Source organism: Cyprinodon tularosa, unplaced genomic scaffold (genome assembly GCF_016077235.1).
Source record: "Cyprinodon tularosa strain WSP-4 unplaced genomic scaffold, ASM1607723v1 ctg556, whole genome shotgun sequence".
Classification (NCBI taxonomy): Eukaryota; Metazoa; Chordata; class Actinopteri; order Cyprinodontiformes; family Cyprinodontidae; genus Cyprinodon; species Cyprinodon tularosa.
In genome coordinates, this window is record NW_024039292.1 from 416,979 (window position 1) to 436,065 (window position 19,087).

General features: G+C 42.9%; 1 protein-coding gene across 1 annotated transcript in view; it reads left to right on the top strand.

The window, feature by feature from the left end:
- Positions 1–642: 642 nt before the first annotated feature.
- sv2a (synaptic vesicle glycoprotein 2A) overlaps positions 643–19,087 on the top strand; it is a gene marked incomplete at its 3' end in the record, with an annotated part of 55,615 nt that continues 37,170 nt past the window's right edge. Inside the window, exon 1 of the mRNA XM_038305328.1 lies at positions 643–793. The remainder of the gene's footprint in view (positions 794–19,087) is intronic.

The window sequence follows — 19,087 nt, forward strand, 5'->3', positions numbered from 1 at the left end:
ATAAAAACCTAATTTGATTTCAGTGTTAAATTCTGCTTAAAGTAACAGATTATAATTAATAAAAATGTCTCCAGACCTTTACTGGTTGATGATTTTCACTGATTTATAATTGGTTACCCCTGCTTTAAATGTTTAAGGCAAAGGATAAAAATACAATTTTAAACATAAAAAAAAAAAACTCTTCCTGCAGGTAATATTTTATGTTAATTAACTGATTGCCCTTTTATAATTTTGGTCACAAAAGCACCGCTTTCATTTTATTAGAATATTGCTTTATTGATCCATCAGGGTATCTGATGCTACAGCTGCATCTTATTTGCAACACCTCCTTAGAAAAATTCACAGGCTGTCATGCTTCCTCTCCACCAGGGGCCTCCTTCAACTTTAATGGAGCCAATTAGAGGCACGAGCCCAAACGCGTGCCAAGGGAGGCTCGCCTCGCTCAGATCCCATCACCAAACATTTAGGGTCCTTTCTTTATTTGTTCATAAATACAGACGATTTGCATCAAAAATAATCATCTTCAGGTGACATTTTTAACTCTTCATCCTTCTGGGAGGATTTTAGTGAGCTGGGATCAGAGAGGAGGGGGAGGTATCTCCATGCATGCAGGAAGGATGCTGTGTAGTAGAAAGGGGAGGAAAGGGGGAGGAAAGGGGGAGGAGTGAGCAGCTCCCTGGCGCAGCGTCAGTTTCCATCACAGGAGCCTCTTTCTGCTGAAGGATCTGGGTGACTCCCTGCAACGAGATTATCCCTGTCACCCTAAAATGCACTGACCCTCTCACCCCCAAAGGTAAGATCGTTTATCCCTCCCCCCATCCTCCCCCATCTTTAGTTTTTATTCTATTCATTGATATTCGGCGCTGTCAGCATTTCACATTGCGCTCATTACAACCTATTAAAACGCTTCTAGTTCCGCACTTTGCGGCTCAATAAAGCGGAAAAACTGCAATAGCTCGTTATAAATGTTGACTTATTAAATGCAATAGTTTGGAAATGTGAGGAAATGGTGCAGGAGGTTGTTTCTGGGCGCGTTTTGCTGCCAGATGCGCTCCATGTCCTGGTTCCTGCAGAGCGCCTCTCTGCGTTAGCAGCACATCTTCCAGAGGAAAAACTGGCTTAGAGGTTTACATCTTTGTTCAGATTAGTCCGTTTAAACATGATAAAAACCTCAGCTTTGGATGAATTCATCCATGTTTGCTAATTAGGCTTTAGTTTTGGCACCGATGCCCTTGCCTCTCCTTTCTGCTCATGGCTGTTGAATTGCGCCTCAGGTTAGTTTCCTCTGAGATCAATTATCCACAATGTTCCTGATTAGGTCTGTTTTTTTGGTTTGCTGTGTATCATCGGGGTGGATTTAAACGCGGCTTCCTTGGAGGCGTCCTGCGTCGTGCGTCAAAATGACCTTGTGGAAACCCAGCGGGAGGATAAGATGGAGAACAGGGAGAGGAGCAGGCTTATTTCTGGTTGGCTCTGCTTGTAGCTGTGGAGTCCTGTGGTGGGAGCTGGACTTTTCTGCAGGAGATGCTGTTTATCTTCTCATGGAAGCAGAGTTTCCAGCCTCTAGAGCTGCTGAGTGACTCATTCCTCATCTTTCCTCAAATTGTGATGCATTTTACAACTTTGCCTGATGCCTTGTTTCTGTGTGGCAGCCATCACTGCAGCCCAGTCATCCTTTGGGGTGAGATGCTGCAGTGTCCTCTCACCACACAGGCTGGATATTCAAGGAAAAATCTTCTTACTGGAACCAAAATGTTCTAAATTAATTCCCATCCAACCTGGAGGGAAGGTCTGATTGGTTTCCATCCTTTAGACAAAGAAGTTTGAGTGTTTCTGCTCAATACTCTGACCTCTAGGATCAAAGTTTTCTGCTGGGATTTCTTGCTGAGTTCTCAGAATTCAGTGTTGCTGCAGATTACCATGACAGCCTGACTCCTACAAGCCAGTCTTATATTCTTTGTTGAGTTGAATATAAAGCAGCATCATAAATGAAATCCCAATTATCTGCATGCTTTTTGCAATATCTCAATACTTGGTAGGCTGCACTACTGTAGGCCTTTAAAGTCGTAGGGAAATCATATTTAAATGTTAAATAATTCTGGCTTAAACATGTATATAAATGTACGCTTTATCAGATTATATTGTCCCAAAATTTAGAAAATTTCTATATAAAAAAAATCCTGTCTTAAAATATATATATTTTTTTATCTTATCTCTTAACTAAAGCCCACTGTAATGTATGGTGGAGGATCTATGATGATCCAGGCCTTGTGTTCTTCTAAAAGCTCAGGGTTTGATTGTATTTTTCTAATGTAATGTAAATCTCTAACCTGACTCCGCCAGATGGATTTGCTCCGCATATCCATCTGGAAACCTTCCGTTGAAATAATTTTGGGAAGGGGCGAAAATACTGGTTAGCTGATTGGCCTATGTTGGTGATAGACGGGCCAAATAAACCAATCAGATCAACGAAGCATATGACGTACTAACAGAGCGACCACGAAAACACAACCACAAGCCAGGCTACTCTTGCTGAAACCAGTCAGGAGAAGAGCAAAAACATCTTTTCCTCTGAGAAAAGCCTCCAGAGCAGTGTTTTGCTCTTCTTTCAGTGAAGAAATACTCTGTAAATCCGATAAAACTTGCTCGATAGCCACGCTAACGCTAGTTTCATCGGCTGAAGCCGCCATGTTCTTTAGACTGAACTGTCGCGCTTCTTGTTGCGTCACACCTCAACCCGCCTCAAAGCCAACGCTGATTGGACGTTCGTTTGGTGAACGGCTCCAAATTGTCTTTAACGGAGAGTCTCCAGACTGATCTGCGAGTGAAACCTTGAAAGCTCGCGAGATCAGGATGGTCTCACGAGGCTACCATTGTCCCACAATGGGGAAATTTACTCTGAGACCCAGAGTGCAGGCTGTGGGGATCGAACCGGGTACTTAAAAACCTTCTCAGAGTCCTTCCCAGCACACTGCTCCTTATGTCTTAAAAGTTAGATTATTCAGCTGCAATAAAATGAAAATTAAAAATACTATTATTGGTTTCTTTCCATCTTCTACCACTAAGTTTGTACTGAGGGGTTCTGAAACTGTCTCTACTGATCTATTTTATAAAGCTTACAGATGATGGATTTAAACAGGATGCAATTTTCTTCTTAAAGATGTTCAATAAAGGCAGATATGCAAAGATACCCATCATGCATTTCCTTTTTTGGTTTGCATTTAAACAGAATTTTCCTGCAGTTTTTTTATTTATTTATTTATGTAAACACCTTCTTGGTATATAAAATCAGAATTTACCAATATTGAATGGCGCATATTGATTTATTGATCCATCAGGGTATCTGTTCACACTGCATATGTGGTGAAAGTCTGTTTGTTTGGGTTGAAGCAAACAGCTGCATTTTGTTCTTGAATGTTGGATTTTCTTTTTCTATTTTTGTCTTGGCCCTGCGATGGACTGGTGACCTGTCCATGGTGGACCCCACCTCTCGCCCCTATACAGCTGGAGATAGACACCAGCATCCCTCAGGAACCTGCTTGGGATAAGCGTGATGGAAAATGGATGGATTTTTGATATGCTGGGATTATTCCTTAAATCAAGGACTTCCTAAGCATTTTCCACGCCTTGGCAACACATCCCAACAAAAGGCATTAAAGAGTCAACTGCTTCTTGTGAAAAACATAATGTTTTAATAATTGATGAAATATTTCTCTATTTTTTCATAAGTGACCATGATATAAGTGGGATAATGCGCTTTGAGGTGTCCATTATCAGAAAGCTTTCTGCCTCTGTCCATTCATACCTGATAATAAACATCTAAAATTGTATTATCCCTGAAATACCAACTATTTTCATAATACTTGTTAAAATAGAAGTTTTATAATAATCCCCCCTTCCCAGAATTCAATACATCTATTTTTCATTTATTTAATATCCTTCCATTTTCTAGCGCCCCCTGGTGGCCCTACCTTTAAAAACCACTGCCTGCTCTCTCCTCTAGCTGAACAAAACCCTTTAATGTTTAATATTATTCAGCTTTATGATATAATTTTGACCTAAGTTTTTTTTTAAACTCTACTAAATACATTTTCAGGCCAGTATGCAGCATAGAGCAGCAAGAGATACGTAAACAGCAAAGCTAACTAAGCTTAAAGTCGTAGGGAAGTCATATTTCAATGTCGAATCATTCTGGCTTAAACATGTATATAAATGTACGCTTTATCAAACTATATTGTCCTAAAATTGTGAAAATTTCTGTTTACAGAAAAATTCAGTCTTAAAATCTGCGTTTTTTTTGTTATCTTCTGCAGGCCTAAATTTGGCCAACCATATATCAACGGTCATCTGTCAATCAAATTTTTTCGGTCATAGCATCTTGATTCATATGTCGCAGCTAATATACGCAAAGGTTGAAATCAGAATCCTTTCCTTCCCCATTGAGTTGCGTCCCAGTGTTCCCAGGGATGGACGTCTGTGTCTTCGGCAGGCGTAGAGCTAACAGAACTGGCAGCGTTGCGAGGCAAGGGCTCAAACATGTACGGCTGGAAGCCTTCTACACCAAACCAAGCTTCTGCTGCCCTGGCGTCCTCTTCCACAACATCTTCGTCCCCGCTTTCCTCCTCTAAATAAAAAATGGATGACGGAGGAGACTCATCCACGACCTCCGACACTAAACTCTCCTCCTCTTGCATGTTTCCGCTGTCCAAAGCGTTCCTTGACAGCGTCGTTTCTAAGTCACCAATTTAGTGCTACTTGGTCCCAATGGAATTTCCCATTGGGAACCTACTAGCACTAAGTTGCTAACTGGTTAGCATGATGCTTCCGACAAACTGGCCACAACCAAACTTGCTTGTGAACCTTCCACCACAACAATCCCGCCCCCTTGATAAATGACCAATCAGATTCTCTTTATTGACTTGTGTAAATCCAGCCACCACTCAGGAGAACTGGGAAATGCAACGATTGGTTTAGTTTTATTTATTTAAAAGTCATATTTATTTTCTCCAGGATTAGAGCGATGCCTCTCCCTCCTAACCTGAGTCCGCCAGATGGATTTCCTCCGCATATCCATCTGGAAACCTTCCGTTGAAGTAATTTTGGGAAGGAGTGAAAATACTGGTTAGCTGATTGGCCTATGTTGGTGATAGACGGGCCAAATAAACCAATCAGATCAACGAAGCATATGACGTGCTAAAAGAGCGATGACAAAGAGGAGCCAATTGATAGATCAAACTCTTGCCAAAACCAGTCGGGAGAAGAGCAAAAGCATCTTTTCATCTTCTTTCAGTGAAGAAATACTCTGTAATTCCGATAAAACTTGTTCGATAGCCACGCTAACGCTAGTTTCATCGGCTGAAGCCGCCATGTTCTTTAGACTGAACTGTCGTGCTTCTCGTTGCGTCACACCTCAACCCGCCTCAAAGCCAACGCTGATTGGACGTTCGTTTGGTGAACGGCTCCAAATTTTCTTCAACGGAGAGTATCCAGACTGATTAGCGAGTGAAACCTTGAAAGCTGGCGAGATCAGGATGGTCTCACGAGGCTATCTACCTCCAGCACCCTTTTCTATTATGGCTTCTGTTTTCTCATGATTTGGCTCCTTACTTTGGCTTTTAGTAGCATTAATTGTCTTTAAATCATTTTTTCTTGCCGTTGTACCTGTTTATGTATTAAAGTTCTCACTTGGATCAAAGTTCTGTTGCATCCTGATCTATTACTAAATCCTACTTTTGTAAAAAAAAAAAAAAGATAACTATTTAGTTATTGGCAAAACCCTGTTAATTAAGCATGAACGAGTTTCTCCTTGTGTTTTTGCACATGTTCATAAAAGATTTGAGTTGGTTTAATGATCAATGATGACTCTGTTGGTCCTGGCCCGTGTCCCAGTCTGAAGCACAGTATTTTCATTGTGAACGAGCAGCTGCAGCAGCAGCAGTAGCTCTGTTTGGTGTTCCTATTTTCTGCCTGCTGCCCTGCTGATTGGGCCGTGCTCCCGTCTGTCCTCATAGATTAGCCCTGTCACACGTTCCAGCTCGCCTCTCCCCGGGTGCTGGAAGCAATAAGTCGGATACAGTAGAGGAGCATCTTAAAACAAGCTGTAAACCCAGTGAAGGGCTGCTCTGCACCCTTTACTGCTCCATCTGGGGGTTTGTTGAGAGCAGCTATTAGCACAGCTGTGTGGACATTTATGTGGCTTTTAAGGACTGAACCGCTTCATTTGTTCATCTGGAAACATCTGTTTGGACGTTACGTTTTGTCTCTGCTCTGCAGCAGTGATGCTGGAAGCAGAGAAATAATCAATGGTCTTTTCCGTCAACTGAAGATGAAAGAGGGTTGAAGCAGCAATTAGTGTCAAACGCACCATTAATATCTCACAGCGCATCTTATTTCTGCCAGAGATGTCTTCATAGCATCCTCTGGTGTAGAAGGAAATTCTCAACACTGATATCAATTCAATTCAGTTTATTTCTATAGCGCCAATTCACATCATGTCATCTCAAGGCACTTTCCAGTTCACCAGATCATCCATTCAGATTGATTCAAAGTTTTCTATTAAAGGAAAACCAGTTGATTGCATCGACTCATTGATTCGAAAGGCAATCCTTCACACTAAGCATGCTTGTAGCGACAGTGGAGAGGAAAAACCCTCTTTGAACAGGAAGAGCGGCCATCTGCTGAGGCCGACTGGGGTTCAAGGAGACAGAAGCAGACATAGAAAAAGAAGCATAGATACAAAAGGCAACTGTATCTCTGCTTCTTTCGTACCTTTCCAACCTTTCTTAGATATCTAAAACAGTGCTTTAAGTGGGAAGAAAAAGTGCCGGTTCTCCTCTTAATGCTATACAAATATGAAATACCGTACAATACTGAAACACGGGTAAAAATTTTTTACGGATCTATCTATCAATCTCTAGATCATAATGAAAAGAACAAGAAAATAGCTTCCCATCAGACACCCTAATATACAGTAGAATTTTTACAATTGTACTTTATTTTTTTCACCTCATTTTAATCCATCTTAAAAATCTGTTGTAATACACATAACAAACTGTTATCTTGTATGAAACTATATCGACCACTGTTGGTGCAAAATATTGTTTATTTTCAGGTGGGTGGGGTTCTCTTTCATTGTTCTCAGGTCCCTCTAATGCAGTGGTCTCCAACCCTGGTCCTCAAGATCTACTGTCCTACAGATTTTAGATGCATCCCTGCTTCAACACAGCTGAATCAAATGAATGGCTTGAAAAGGTAATCAATCATTTGATTCAGCTGTGTTGAAGCAGGGATGCATCTAAAATCTGTAGGACAGTCGATCTTGAGGACCAGGGTTGGAGACCACTGCTCTAATGGCTAGCATCGCCTCTGACCTTACCTTTTGTCTCAAAATATGTCACAGGCCGTTTTGCAGCATCAGGTTCCTTGTTAGAAGAGTTAATGTTTGCAGAGTCCCACCTGCTTACCAGTGTGTAGTGAAGGAGTGTTCAGAGTGCTGCTGTTATTCCTCCACTCTGCTATAGCTCTTTTGTTTCCTTTGGGAGCCAGGTAATTGTTACAGGGAGGTTATTTTCCTCCATTTCATCAGCCCCATGAATGCATGCCAAACATTTTGCATCTGCAATTGTTTTTTTGTTTTTTTTTAAACAGCAAATAGCCTTTAAGCTGTAAACTATGGAGGGACGGCAATGCGGTTACATCACTCCCAGTATGTGGTGAATGTTGGTATAAAGTCAGGGTACCCTGATGGGTACGGTTGAATTCAATTCAATTCAGTTTATTTCTATAGCGCCAATTCACAACACATGTCATCTCAGGTCACTTTACAGTTCAACCAGATCATCCAGTCAGATTGATTCAAAGTTTTCTATCTAAGAAAAATCAGTTGATTGCATCGACTCATTGACTTTTCAGCAATCCCTCATACTAAGCATGCTTGTAGCGACAGTGGAGAGGAAAAACTCCCTTTTAACAGGAAGAAACCTCCAGCAGAACCAGGCTCAGTGCGAGCGGCCATCTGCTGAGGCCCACTGGGGTTCAAGGAGACAGAAGCAGAGATACAAAAAGCAGCTGTAAAAGGCGGCCCCGTCCAGGAAACACACAGCCAGGCAGACGAGCACCGAGCCAGCTCCCATGCCAGTGAATTGATGGTACTACAGTACGTACTGTTAAATACTGGAAATGGTACATAGTAGCATCAGATAACTTGAAGCGCTTATCTAAACATTTTTTTTTTTACAGAGAAAAAATTGTTTCAATTTTATTGAGAGCAAATAACATCTTTTAAAAAAAGGAATTTTGAAGGAAATCAGTTTGAAAATTGGAACTCTAACAAATTTCCCAATAAAAATAAAAGGTCTTTAAAGTAATCTGTGATCCTCAGATATTTTTACAGTTCTTTTTATTATATTTTTTCCAATCCCGATCCATCCATCTTCTTCCACTTATCTGTCAGGGCCATAATGGGGCCGGTTTTCTGCACTTTGCGGGTGAAAAGTGGGGTACACTCTGGACAGGCAACCAGTCTTTCACAGGGCAACACAGAGACATGCAACCACGCACCAAACAACAACTTAGACTTAGACTTAGACTTCTTTATTTGTCATTTTGTATGCACAGGGTGCATACAGAACGAAATTGCGTTACATACAGCTTATGAACGTTGCATTGATATTTCAAATGGCACGAGTTATAGAAAAATACAAAAAGTGCAGCAGTGGTCAAAGTGTGAACAGTGCAGAGGATAAGAGACAGTGTGCAAGTTGCAGTGGTTCAGTGCAAAATGGCATTTGTGCAAAAAATGCGTTATTGAAAAATACAATGAGATGAACAATTTAAAGGGCTAAAAGTTAAAAGTTCAGCAGCATTTGATGCCCGATAATGTGCAACTTAGAGATGCCATTTAACCTAACAGGCATGTTTCTAGACTGTGGGAGGAAGTTGGAGTACCTGGAGAGAAGCCATACACGCATGAACATGCAAAATTCATGCAAAGAGACCCTGCACCAGGAATCAATTACCAGAACCTTCTTTTTGCAATGCAACATTGCTACAAACTGCCCCACCGTGCAGAGGTTGAACTTTCATATATTATAATATCAGATTGATGGACTGAGAAATGCATTCTTGTCATATCCTGTTTTATGTGTGTCCTGTGTGTGGATATAAGCTGAATGCTGTTGTTGACGCCCAGACAGCGCAGGCTCATTTCTAATTGTTCCTCACACAGACCAATAGAAAAGTTGTTCCATCTAGAAGTGTAGAGGGCAAATAAACGAATTTTAATTAATGTCTATCTAAAAAATCTGATTTTTAATGGAATCTGAATAAAAACATTGAAATTTGAAAAGCAATCCAGAAAACACATCAAACTACAAATATAGGTTGCACTTTCAAATAATGATTGTGAAGTTAGGAAGCTGAGACGGAGGCATTCCTTGCAAAAAATAAGGTCCAAATTTATTTAACATCCTCAGAAGGAGAGATAGGGCTCCAACTGAGGGGGAACCAACTCACCCCCTGCATAAAGAACTTTCTCACACTTGAACATTGAAGCAAAACAACTTGAGTTCATCAAGGCCATTCCCTGTTCATATATATCTTTCACTGTCCAGATGGATCTCCTCAAAACAAAAATCCTCTCCTTCATGCCCTGAAGGAGGCTGTGTAACTCATTCTTATCTCTCATGACCTTCGTTTGGAGCCTATGAGGCTCAGAACAGACATACCTAAACATTTTTACTCCACACTATTTTGGAAATTTTCAAAGTTCCATTCCTAAAACCGATTTTCATTCAATTTCCTTTTTCTAAATATGTTCTTTACTTTCAAATGTATTGGAACAAATGTCTCTCCATATTTCGTATATTTTCCACACAAATGGCTCTGATGCAAACAGAATCAGCTGAGCTATAGCTGGCAACGATCAAATTCACACGAGCATGAAAAAAACTCAGCACTTATTGCTGTCAGAGAGACGTGCTTCAGAAGAGTGCCTGCACGCATCATAAGTTCAGCTTTCACAGGTTTTATAATTACCTCCTTTCAATCCCTGCAGGTTCTGGGTGAAGATTTTAGTCTTTCTGTTAAAGCAGCAGAGCCACACATTTAATTGCTTTGTTTCTTTTGGGGTAAATTAAAAACAGGATTGTTGGAGTTAGTGAGGTTTGTAGAAGCAGGTTGGACAGATATGATCTCTACAAGTTATTTATAACCTGAAATACTAACTACAAACCTTCAAAATTCCCAAATTTCTTTACTTTACAATCACAAACTTTATTATTTTTTTTTTATTTGAGATCAAAATGAGGTAAATGTAAAGTGGAATAAAAAGGAGGTTATTTTGAGGCAGGTAAATGTGGATTACTTAAAGGTGAGGTTAGGTTAAAACAGTAACCATAGCTTCAGAGGGAGCATAGCACAACTGCAAACCAGGGAGGATGTAGCCTTCCAACTAAACTAAAAAGCTTAGCAAGAACTGTATTAATCAGGGAGGCACCTGAGAGGCCTGCACTGCAAAAACTGATCTAAAAAAAAGCAAAAATATTCTTCAAATAAGTATTTTCCCTTAATTTGAGCAGGTAAATATATGACTTATCTTGAAATAAGGTAATTGGATATTATTCAATTCAGTTGACTTCTATAGCGCCAATTCACAACACATGTCATCTCGAGGCACTTTCCAGTTCACCAGATCATCCAGTCAGATTGATTCATTGTTTCTATCTAAGTAAAACCAGTTGATTGCATCGATTCATTGACTCGAAGGCAATCTCTCACACTAAGCATGCTTGTAGCGACAGTGGAGAGGAAAAACTCCCCTTTAACAGGAAGAAACCTCCGGCAGAACCAGGCCATCTGCTGAGGCCGCCTGGGGTTCAAGGAGACAGAAGCAAAGAGAGAAAAAGAAGCCAAGAAACAAAAGGCAACTGTCAACCAGCTCCACAGGCGGCCCCGTCCAGGAAACACAGCCAGGCAGATGAGCTCGGAGCCAGCTCCCATGTCAGAGGACGAAGAGAGCACATCTAGTTAGTCACAGTCAGAGAAACAGGACTACACTGAAAAACAGGCCAATCTCCAACATCTATAAAGGTGTTGATACCAGCAGCACAGCTGATATTTCTCTCCAGGATGGAATCACAGCCAAACAGGAACAGACCAGATGAAGCTACTCTGAGGAAAAGCAGAGAGAGCAGAACGTTAATGCACTTTGGACTGAGTCAGTTTTCCCTATTTTGGATGTAAATAATTGTATTTCATGAAATACCTGCTTTAATCAAGAGGAGATACATTTTTTAAAGATAATTTGACTTTTATTTAAAGTTTATTCTTGCTGTTTCACTAGAGGAGCTTTATAGAGCCACAGCTCAGGTTGCAGAAAAAAACTATTCATAGAACTTTAACTTATGCATGCCAAAAATTTTGAAAAAAGCCAGTCTTGATGGTCAGGTGTTAAAGCTAAAAAAAGGGTAATTTTTAAAGGACTCATAACCTGGTATTTTACGTTTAAAACCCCTGACTTGTATATATGCACGTGTATGTGCATGTAGCATTAGCAACATTAGCAATTAGCCATGGCATGCTTTGCATCGTTTCAACTTTCTGGCACAATGGGTAAAAAGTAACACTAGCAGCAAGAATATTTTCAGGACAGAAACCTTCATCTCCATCCAATCTGATTACATTGAAGCTGCTCTAAAAAGAAAAGGGATACATTTTGAGTCCTTAGAATGAGAAATAATGAGACATTTTTTTTCAAAAGCATTGAAATACCTCGTCATGGAACTACCTAATCATTAGAGGATACTTTATGCTGCTCAGAAACAGACTGAACATCTGCAGGAGGAGGTGTCCTTAAAATGTGCAAAGCTTCTCATGAAACCGTAAATCCAGAGAGCTGCAGATGCCAGATCTGATGACATCTGCATATTACACCTTCGACTGAAGCCTCACCTTGTCGGGCGGTTCTGTTACAGAAGCACACATCTGCTGAGAGGGTTTCAGATTTAATGAACACACTAGAAGTTCCTCCTCCTGATGAAAACTGGCGTAAAAAAATAAAGCTTCATGACTGTTATATATCTCTTTCATTTCTGATTTATTGATTCTCAGCCATATAATAAACAATTAGATGCATTACAGTTTCATCAGCAGTTAGCTTGTTGAATCATTACTCCATTAGAGAAAGCTGAGCTGCTTTCATTTGCCCTGCAGAACGTTTAAATGCTTCCTTCAGCTGGCCTGTCTGACTCCCCCTCAGACTGGTTAGCAGAGACCAAAGCCAAAATGGATGCAGGGGCCTGACGTCACAGTGTTCGACATAATGTTGCTAGCTGACTTGGTGCCACCGTGGATGCCGAGCCGTGCAGCATGGATATGATTCATGTTAGGCTGCAGAATCGCCCTGAGGAGGTGTAGCTGTGACCTCGCAGAGCTGAAAAAACATCCAATCATCACAGCTGCGCTCATGTCTGGAGCTCCGGATTGAATGGTGCAGGAATAGGATGCGGCTAGAAGAGCCGTCACTCGCCCCGTGACTTTGTGCAGATGCCAGAGTGGGGTCGGTGCAGATGAGCGAGCGGGAACTGGAGCGAGGCCAGTTTATTGCAACTATACATCACGGCTGGGAGGGGGGAGTCAAAGCTCACACCTTTGTCCTTGTGACCAGAAAAGAGCTTATGAATAATTGAAGAACTAAAAAGAAAAACTAACACTAGAACTTTTATAGGTGCAGTGAGCAAACAGGAAAGAAATGCTTTTGATTGTCTGTATGAATTAAGACCAGGGGAAGAAAAAACACAGAATTCAAATTGTTACCTTAACCCTATTTAAATGTGACCTTTAAAATTTACAAATATGTCAGCCCTGCCACCAACCTTTGCTCAACATGAAAGGTTGAGAGGCTAAATCTTTTCATCTGCCTACATCCCCCAGAATGCATGGAATTGTTAAAAAAAATTATGTTTTCTATAGATATTGATCAGGCTTCTATATATTATATGTATATAATTGACCTTTTGCCCTATTTAACATCTAAATGAAATGGTACTCGTCATCCTTTACTAATCCAAGGGTTTCGGCAGAGAATCCCAGACTTACTCCTGGAGCTGAGAGACATAGTCCCTCCAGGGTGTCCTGGGTCTCCCCCTGCGTCTCCTTCCCCTCTGATGCTAAGGCGTCCAAAACAGACGTCTAAACCACCTGAGCTCCGTCCTCTCAGTGTGAAGGAGAAGCAGCTCTGAGCCTCTCTTGGATGGCTGAGCTCTGCACCCTAACCCTGTCCCAGCCACCCTGCAGGATCTTGTTCTTTTTGTCATGATCCAGATTTCATGACCATATACAATATTTGAGGGTAGAAAAGTAGACCAAGCAGTAAATTAAGAGGTTTCCCTTTAAATCACATCAAAAGAAAAAAAAATAGAAGATGGGAAACTTGTTTTTCTCTTAAGCGCATGCACAGAAATAGATAGCTAACAGGACGAGCATGTAGGACGGCTAACCCTAACCAGAATTATTGACAATAAGGATGATATACTGGGAAATAAAATATAATCCTCTATACCTTTAAGAGATAAGCGTTCAGATATTGTATTTTAAATGCTTGAATGTAACTCTGCAGATTAAAAACAGTTCTTTAAAGGGAACTAACTCTGGCCAGTGTTGCCAACTCCTCAGTAAGGAAAGTAGTTATTGGCTGTGCTAAAAGTCGCTAGAAGTCGCTAAATGTTATCATCGCCTAATTTGCATAATCTGCCACAGGAAGTGATGTGCATGTTATTGATAAATAATGTCATTACAGAAAGACAAACAATATATATTCAGACCAAATAACATTTTACATTTACATCCCGCTCGCTCCCGCCTTGAATGTAAATCGGGGTGGAGCGGCACCGTGTGATCAATTTGCGCCGTCAATCCCCGCGCAAGCGTGCTTCATTTGCAGTCTTGACGCTGATTGTAAACATCCTGCGGCTCTGAGCGGGAGAACGGGGTTGGGATGGGGGAGGCGCCCCACGGCAGCAGCTGCCGCTGGAGGACAAGAGTAGGAACGATACATGCTTTCACGTAAGAGTCTCCAAAAGCCGCCAGTGACACCGTAAAAAGTCGCCACATTTGTCGCTAGTCGCTTTTTTGAAAAATAGTCGCTGGAGGGGTCTGAAAAGTCGCTAAATATAGCGACAAAGTCGCTGAGTTGGCAACACTGACTCTGGCTCAGTCATATGAACACCATACTTTCAACATTCAACACCAACACTGGATTTTGCTGGGTGTTGTTGCGGCTCTGTATGTTGGACAGAAGCGCTGCTGGATAGAAATACCTGGGCGGAGTGCTTCATTGGAGACTGGAGATGCAGGCTGATATACTTGGATATCCGACCAATTTCCGTTATCAATATCTGATCGGGACGTCCCTAATAAACCCATTCGTTTAAACGTAGACAATAGTTTCGAGTGTTAAATATGCAGTGTCAAACTACATTAACTCTTTTAGAGTTATTACAAAAACCGGAGTAAGATGTACATATAGAGCTAATTTAACACTTTTTCAGAGTGTTGGTGTTAAATTTAACTCTTTAAGTGTTACTTTAACACTGCAACACTGATAATTGGCTTCCTGCCATTGTGGATATAAAATGAACACACGGCTGCATAAGGTCCTTGTGTGAAATATGATGTAATGTTTCTGCTGCACTTAAGAGAGCAGAAACGTCTCAGTTACAGAGAAAAGAGAGTGAGTTGATCACTCCTGCTGATGTTTCAGGAGGATTCATGCATCACTGGGCTGTCAGGGATAATTAGATACCTATATTATCACGGCTTCTGTCTGGAGCTGGAACCTTTTCAATAAAAAATAGCCTCAAATTGATCATCTGCTATGAGGTGTGCATCACTCCTGAGGTTATCCCAAAGCCAAAGCAGCCTGACACAAGTTTTTCTTCCTATTGGTTGTTTCTGACACTTTGCTCTTCAGTTTTATTTATAACCAGCTTCAAAATGAAACGCTGCTCTGCAGGACGTTATCAACCATCTGCAGCTCGAAAGGAATCAGCACTTCCGTACCTTTCTGTTGGCCCCCCCGCCCTCCCAAAACAAAGACATATATATGCACACTGTGGATGGATGGGATGAGAGGCAGGTGTGGGCAAACAGAGAGCTGGGATGAAAACCCTGCAGTCACAGTATCAGGAAATCCAAATACGGCTGGAGAAAGATGGTGCGTTATGCAAACAGCCGAAGCTTTTTACCCAAAAAAAAATGGAAAAAAAGACATGGTGAAACACAGGGAAATTAAAGAAAGTAGGAGGAAGTTACCCCAGAACACACCAGGATCTAAGATCTGCCTCCTATGTTGAACTATTGAAACCATGTTTGAAAGGCTTTCAAAGACTTAGAGGGAGAAATACTCCAGAATTCATCTGTAAGCATGATGCTCCAGCTAAACCAGGATGAACAGAAAACCATCAAAATACTTAACTGTTAATATTTTATGTGGAGTTTTGCTGTTCTGCAGACATGTTTATTATTGAATGAAAGGCTTTTGGCCCCTGCAGTTGCGTTCGCCTCCAAGCTATTAGCAAGTTTTTCTTCAATAGCTTTTAGGTCATGTGACTGACTGGCATAAAACAGAAGATGCAGACTTGTTTTTATGCAATTCTTTTCCTTTAAGATGGAGAAGAAACATGATTTATTTTTGTATTGACATGTCCAGAAGCAGCGAGTCAGCAGAGAGCAGCTGACCAGGGTAGAGCTGCTCTCCTAGATTGCATCGCATCATCAGCTAAAGGTTGATTTATACTCAGAAACCAGCTCATCTGTGTGTGTCGCAGTGAACGCAAATGTGCCTCCGCCCCTTTCGCAGACACTCTGCTGCACCTCTCCAACATTGCAGGTGATTGCAGACATTGCCGCCGACAGGAGGCCTCTGATTGGTCAAATCTACATCCTCTCTACACTATGCATATTTCCTTTTTGGTTCCTTACTGGCTTGTTTTGTTTGTATGACCGCCATTGTGGAAAACGACTCGTGAAGTTTGACCAGCTAGAAGAGCGAGGTGCGCGAGAACGCTGGGAACCTTTTTCCACCTGGATACCCGCTCTTTTTGGCCCTCATGTCCCTCTGTTACAGGTGTGGGTTCTCTCCGGGTACTCCGGCTTCCTCCCACATTCTAAAAACATAACTGTTAGGTTAATTGGCTTTTCTAGATTCTTCTTAGGTGTGAGTGTGTGCGTGAATGGTTGTATGTCCTGTGTGTCTCTGTGTTGCCCTGCGATGGACTGGCGACCTGTCCAGGGTGTACCCCGCCTCTCACCCATTGACTGCTGGAGATAGGCACCAGCACCCCTCGAGACCCCAATTGGGATAAGCGTGTCAGAAAATGGATGGATGAATGATTTTTCTGAAGTTATTCATTAATTCATTTAATTCATTAATACATAGGTCAATCTGAGGTGAGCCTAACATCCAGCTGGACGTTCTTCTTTTAGTTATAAACGTGGCAAATCCTCCCTCTAACAGAAAACAGCAAACAGATCCGTTAGCGTCGTGTTGCTGATGTCGCTGAAGTGGATGAAGCTGTTAGTGCTGCTTATTGAGTGGATGTGTTCAGTTTACACACTGCTTTAAAACTGATGGTGTTGTGTTTTAGCTCTTTTATTATCTTTTTCTCCCTCATCCATCTTCTCTCGGGGCCTAACTGCCTGCCTGTCTGTTTGCTTGCTAAAAGCTGCCTGTTGATAGATGGATCACTAACATCCCTGAATTAACTTATCCTGCTCCGATCACAAAGTGCCAGCACCTGACAAAGAGGAAGATGCTTATCGTAACGATTCGGTGTTGGATATTCTCTTAATTTGTAGCTGTTGTTGCTAAAGGAACAAAAAAAGGAGTTCTTTATTTTAATTTTTATCTATTTATTTTACAGTGTTCTTTCTGGCAATATTACGGAGCCCCTGAAGGGACATGGATGAAAAAATAAACTTTTGCGAGATCCCGCAATACTTTTGCGGAAGTAAAACAGACACACAACAGTGGAGGCGCAAAGTGTACTGCTATCGGAGGATAATACACCCATGTGTCAGCTTTTTAGAGAAGTCCCAAAAGACGACATTACACGAATAAAGAGAGACAATGTCAGTATGCAATCCTACGGGGCCCCTAAAGGGACATGGAGGAAAAAATAAACTTTGCGAGATCCCGCAATACTTTTTTTTTTTTTTTTTTTTTTTTTTTTTTTTACAGTGTCCTGTCTGGCAAGGTGGCAATAAGAATAATTGTCTTGATGCCAAAAGGAGCCCAACAGATTTTACTTTCACAAGTGTAGCGGTATCGCAATTGCCATACCGCTCCACTTGTTTCATGTATATAAATTGCTTTATTATAATTATGCAGGGAGTTTTACAGTTCATATGGACACTGCAATGTAAGTAGAGCAGAAAAACAGAAGAAGAAGAAGGAAAAAGAAAAAGAAAAAAACAGGACAAAAGATGAAAGAAAGAGGAGATAGGAAGGAGACAATGACAAAACATTTTCAGTCTGCTTAAACACCTGTAATGAGATGGAGAAAAAAAAAAAAAAAAAGAAAAAAGAACAGCACAACCAAAAAACATGGTACGAGATATACAATAAAGCAAACACCTTGAAACTATCACTAAAGTAATATTATTAAGTCTGACATGTACTCTGTGTTACCTGAAGATATGAATGTGGGGTTTCTGTTTGGAAGTGAATCTCTAAGTACCTGAAGCCTAGCACCTGTAGTTGTTTGTGAGGGTGAACTTGTGCATGTAAAGTTTTAACCATAGAAAAAAATGCTCAATAGTGGTTGTGGAGAGCCGGAGAGGCACACCCCCCAGAGCACTGAGTCCAGCGCCGGGAGACCCAAAGCCCCAGGCGCCCAAGGGGACCCCAGAAGCGAAGGCACCAAGGCGGGGCCAGCCCCGGAAATCAGACCCCACCAAGGCAGGAGGAGAGACAGCCACGAGGAAGCCCCCCAGCCACCGCCATGCCGGCGCCCCGGGGAGCCGCGGGGACGAGTCCGCGGGCCCCGCCGGCAGCCGGCCACCCCGAAGTAGGGCCGGGCGCCGAACACCAGCCCCCCCACGGCGCCGACCGAAACGCCCCAGCCCCACAGAGCACCGAAACACGCCCCGCCCCCCCGCACCAAGCCCCGGCGACCGGCCGCAACACCCACCGCGACCGCACCACCCAGGAAAACACTAAGACGGCCCCGCCCCCGGCCGGGGCCCATGCGCATCCGCCGCGAACCGGCCACGAGCGCCGCGGGACCCCCCCCAAAACGCCCCCCCGGCCAAAAGCGCAGCCCCACCCCACCAAGACCGATGCCAACAGCGCGCAACGAAACACACCGCGCACAGAATCAGCCCGAGAGCAGAAAAGCCGCCCGGCGCAAAACCGCAAGAGGAGCAGACCGCAGCCGGCGCAACCACCCCCCCCAGCAGCCCGAGGGGCAGCACAAAGCCAGAGCGGAGCGAACCGCGCCGCCCCCCCCACCGGACGATGCCAAAGCAGCCCAGCCACGTCCGCCACCCCCCCCGCAGCCCGCACCAGGCCCCGACACGCGGCCAGAGCAGCTCCGCCGCCCCGGCCCCCCACCACGCGCCGGTCATAGCCACCCCAGGCCCACACCCGCCCCGCAGCCCCACCCGCCGCGATCAGTGGGAACAGAGCAGCCCCGCCATGCCTCCAGGAGGGAAAACCCACCCGAATACCCAGCCAGCGCAGCCAGCCCGCCCAGACCGGCCCCCCAACACTACCCCCGCCGGAGCCGCCCGGACCCCCACACACCAGCGGCGCGCCGCCAGCAGGACCCCCACCCAGCAGGCCCGCCTGCCCCCCGAGAAAACAGACATGCCAAACCCCCCAAAGAAAAAAAGAGAAAAAAAAAAAAAAAAAGGGGCCCCCACAATGCGACAGCGGACACCAGACACCGACCCGCCCGCAACCGCTCCCCCCCACCGAGGAAGAGAAAAAAAAAAAAAAAAAAAAAAAAAAAAAAAAAAAAAAATAAATAGGTAAATAAATAAATTAATTAATAATTACAATTAAAATAAATAGGCAGGAGGAGAAGTG